This window comes from Salvelinus sp. IW2-2015, linkage group LG19 (assembly GCF_002910315.2).
Source record: "Salvelinus sp. IW2-2015 linkage group LG19, ASM291031v2, whole genome shotgun sequence".
NCBI classification, from domain to species: Eukaryota; Metazoa; Chordata; class Actinopteri; order Salmoniformes; family Salmonidae; genus Salvelinus; species Salvelinus sp. IW2-2015.
The window spans coordinates 26,178,454-26,183,538 of record NC_036859.1 but is presented as its reverse complement, the minus strand read 5'-3'; the positions used below and the strand labels follow the sequence as shown (position 1 = coordinate 26,183,538).

General features: G+C 43.1%; 1 protein-coding gene across 2 annotated transcripts in view; it reads left to right on the top strand.

Annotated features, from left to right (window-relative positions):
• LOC111979445 (ephrin type-B receptor 1) overlaps positions 1 to 3,456 on the top strand; it is a 482,851-nt gene extending 479,395 nt beyond the window's left edge. For both annotated transcript variants that reach the window (XM_024009990.2, XM_024009989.2), the window contains exon 17: positions 3,389 to 3,456. The gene's annotated coding sequence lies outside the window, so the exon portion shown is untranslated. The remainder of the gene's footprint in view (positions 1 to 3,388) is intronic.
• Positions 3,457 to 5,085: the final 1,629 nt, after the last annotated feature.

Sequence of the window (5,085 nt, the reverse complement as noted above, 5' to 3'; positions counted from 1 at the left end):
GTGCCTATAAACATAAATATGCATTACGGGGAGAATGAGTGAAAGACCAACCTGATTAGATGTGGTTCATAACTCATTTCTCACTGATCCCAGGATGTCGTTGCTTGCCGTACTTCCACCAGCGTCAGCTCCCCAGCGTTGAAAATCATACCACACCTGACCACAACACAATCACAGTCAGCAGCTACTCTCTACCATTAGGGCAGAAAATCCCGAATTCCTATGTTCAAAAGCAATGACAGCATTAACAGAACATGACGTGTATTTTATTATTCATTAAATTGGGATTGCAGAACCTAAAACTCCTCACTTACAGACCACATTAAACTGCAGACAAACTAAAACAGGACAGAAGAATGGAATCGTACCGTTTCATGTTCAAAGAAGAATTTTTCATTCCCTCCGGAGCCTGCCATGCAACCTGAAAAATAATGCAGAGGGTCTTTGTTTACTTGCGGCGAGCTGCGGTTTGGGCGTCACTTCCTGCGTTTAACACTGCCGATACACAACACATATACTGCAGCCTGTTAATCGCGTTGTCTTTCATTTTCCCGACCATTCAGCAACTCGCTGCTCCCCCAGTGAAAGCCTCTTTGAAACGTCTCAGTTAAACAGGAATAGGCACACGTAAACCGTTTGACAGCCCTTGACTTTTTAAACAAGTCCTTGGACACTTCTATAGAGCAAATCTGTTTCTTCACCTGTGCCACAGACAATATTGCCAAGAATATTCCCGAGTGACAGCAAGGTGTAGGAACCATTGCCTGGTTCAATGACATTAGGATTTCGAACTGCTCTTGATGAATGTGACCGCCAAAAGGAATACTTGTTTTATTCCAATCAAATAAAGGTAGCCGATATGAAGACACTGATCCACCAGGAATATCCAACTTCCATTAAAGCAGGAATTCGCAAAATGTAAAAGTAATACTCACCCTGTTAAAGATACAGGGTATATGCCAGTAGCAAGTGAATTATGAACTGTATTTACATTTCATTTAAGTTATTTAGCAGACGCTCTTATCCAGAGCGACTTACAAATTGGTGCATTCACCTTATGATATCCAGTGGAACAACCACTTTACAATAGTGCATCTAACTCTTTTAAGGGGGGGGGCGCTCGAAAAGTAAATTAAAACATCATATCCCTTATTCCTAGGTATCCCCCTTCTATAAGATGGTGGGGAGCTTCAGGTGTCTCACTCCGGAAGGTGGTGATTGACTCCGCTGACCTGGCGTCGTGAGGGAGTTTGTTCCACCATTGGGGTGMCAGAGCAGCGAACAGTTTTGACTGGGCTGAGCGGGAACTGTACTTCCTCAGAGGTAGGGAGGCGAGCAGGCCAGAGGTGGATGAACGCAGTGCCCTTGACTTATGAATCACATATAGCCATATAGCCATAATAATTACAGTGCATTTGTCTGAGAACCCTGTTGATTTCAGTGACAGCAGAGGGGAAAGGCAGTTGATTATCTACAGATTAAGCCCATGTATAAAGTTGTAACACAAAACACCTTAACATCATTGTAACTTATTGCATCGATCCATTGTAACAGCATCCTCAGGTGTCGTGTAATGACAAACTACTGCTTCCCCAAACACAGATATCCTAGCCTGCTGYTACCACTAACCAGCCTCGGACAGCGTTGGGCTATTATTTTAGGAGGAGTGTGGATCCATGACTAAGACTGAGGTACCCACCGTGTCATCTGAAATTAGAAATCGATGGCAGCCCATTAGCAGGTTATTAAGTATCCTCAACCCCTTTACCCTTTCCTTCTCCCCTCTGTCTCATCTCTCCACCCCTCACTTGATCCTCATCTTGGCCAGGCTCCAGCTCATTTATCCGGGGTGTAACGAACCTGTCTCGGGCCCAGGTCTGGGTGTGGGTTTAGGTCTGGGCATCGCCAGGCCTGGCTGGCTTGAGCTAGGACTGAGAAATGACCTCTATCTGGATCACTGCTCCAGTGCACAAGGCAGACATGTGACCAGGCCACCTGCTGGGGCCTCAAAGTCTGGCACGGGTCTGATCAGCCGCAGGGAAAGAGACGGATGGAGCTTGGTCCAGGCATACACGTGCACACATGCACACACGCAAACAGACTGATACAGGCATAGATGCACACACACAGGCACACACATAAACACATACACACACACAACACACTATTGGCTCCCTCACGGCTTCTCCACCACAGCTCTTGATGAAGAGAGAGTGGGTCAGGACCTGACAGTGTGTGTCTGTGAGGGAAAACGAGAGGGAATGAGAGAAGAGAGGAAGTTGGCAGACTGTAAAACAGTAGCACTATTCTTTGAAGTAAGGTATATTGGATATAATATATCCTGTATATATATATATATATAATTGTTGWAGTGCAGCCTATAATATAGACCTAAGACCACCTGAGTTGTTTCAATAAACCCTGTGTGATAATCTATACGTTAAGCTCGTTAGGTTGACACCTAGCAGTTCAAATTCCTTTCAACATAATTCACACAAGCCCGGAGTACGCTACACATAACCATTTATTCTTCTGATTAATTATGTATATTTACTCAATGCAAGGATCTCATTTCAATCAATTAGCTACGCTTCCATTCAACCACGTCTCAAGTATTTGCCATGCAACATGTCTGTGTGAATGAGATGACAGTGCAGTCTGTAATTCCCATTTTTCTAATTTTTCCATTTGCTAATGTTTGTCTTAGTAAAATGCTGACTCTAATAGCATTCCACTTCAATATTGTGACATGAAAAAGCAATCAGTGCTCTCTCCATAAAAGCCATTTCAGAATTTGCTGTCATTGTCCCATCCACTCCTCTTACAAAACAGTTGCCTGATTTACTTCATATATATTCATAAATGTAAAAGGACTGTTGTGTGGATTACTTAAGTAATATGGCCCAGGCGGTGTGGTATATGGCCAATATACCACGGCTAAGGGCTGTTCTTAGCACGACACACCGCGGAGTGCCTGAATACAGCCCTTAGCCGTCGTATATTGGCAATATAACACACCCCCTGGGCCATATTGCCCGAGGTGCCTTATTGCTATTATAAACTGGTTACCAACTTAATTAGAGCAGTAAAATAAATGTTTTGTCATACACAAGGTATACGGTTTGATATACCATGGCTTTCAATCAATCAGCATTCAGGGATCGAACCACCCAGTTTATACTTTGGTATAAGATTTTACAATGCCATCTGTTTTGATTTGTCCCGTCTCTGTCTGAAAAGTGGGCCTTTTCAGAGTGTGTCCATTCTTTCTGATGATTGCTGTTGCAGACATGTCGAGGCTAATCCATGTTTTGGAAAGTGTTGATTTGTTTCATTTAAAGATTAACACAAACAGCTAATTCTTCTATCTCTGGTTCTTGTATTTCAGATGATGGACAGACACACACACACACACACACACACACACACACACACACACACCACACACACACACACACACACACACACACCACACACACACACACACACACACACACACACACACACCACACACCACACACACACACACACACACACACACACACACACACACACACACACACACACACACACCACACACACACACACACACACACACACACACACACACACACACACACACACACCAGGCCACAGCATTGCTCAGACAGCCAATAAGATGAAGACAGCACAACAGGAAGTTGACCTCACTTTACGGTACACACAGACGAAGAAGGAACCACATTTGTTTGTTTGTGTGTTTGATTTTCTTTTGTGTTCTCTCTGTATAGCTACCACTTGTATAGGACGAGTATGTGTCCGAGTTTGTAAACTGTAACTTTCTGAGAACTATTGTACTAAAAATGCACTCAATAAACGCCTTGGAAAACAAGTAAATCACCGGCAGTCCCAGACTCTCTAAACAATTATGATTATTCCAGTTTTTTTCCACTTCTATTGTAGAACAGAGCAAAATAGTTCAAAGTTATTATTCAATAAACACAACAGAGCCATGCTGTCACTGAAATGCATGAGGCTGAGAAGCTGAAGGATAATGCTTTTGTAATAATGCTTTTCGATATATGGGGGCGAAAATAAGCAGCTCTTGTCACTCCTGTCACTCGCCACACACACACACACACACACACACACACACACACACACACACACACACACACACACACACACACACACACACACACACACACACACACACACACACACACACACACACACACACACACACACACCACACACACACACACACACACACACACACACACACACACCTGTCACCATTGCACCACTGTAAAAAGCCATCAAGACGCTAATAAACAAGACATCACTCCAAATCCACAGAAACTTCCTAAGAAATCAACACTGAGCGTTGCCAAGAAAAATATTGAGACAAACTAGCTGAAATGAGCCTCTCCCGCTCTCCCTACTCACGCTCACACTGTAGTGTGTGTTGGCAGACTGAAGCCTGTAGGGCTCCTACACAGGAGAATGTGTTGTACCACAGTAATTAAATGGTTAATGAAGTGACTCATAAGGCATGGGGACAACACTTACTGCACTGCTCCTTCATATTAGTTGGTAATTGATTGATAACATCCTGTTCGTTATTAGAGAGAGAAGTGCGATGATTTTGCCAGGAAAGGGAGAATAAAATTGAAAGGGGGTGTAAAAGCGACCTGTTACATGATGAGGCATTGAATCAATAATTTATTTCCAAAGTGTATTGGCAATGGATTTTGTTCTATACAACTTGAAGAGGGTTGTGCCAGCTAACACAACATACAAGCCACTTTCTACTTTGGTTCTAAACTGTCACAACAGTGAACCTGAAGACATTAAGGCATGGATTCAATCCAATCACACGTTGTCCACAATGCACGTTTGCATGTTCCCACTTTCACGGAGACCACATTCACGGTAAATGCTGCATAAAAGTAGAGACTCAGAGCTATAAAATGGTACATCATACACTGCAGGTGAGGAACAATGGGAAATTAATTCTGCTTTGAAAGTTAATAAACTTGAAACCCACTTTCGAGAAAATGACCTTTGAATATTTTGGTGTCTACACCTATTCAGCATCATTCA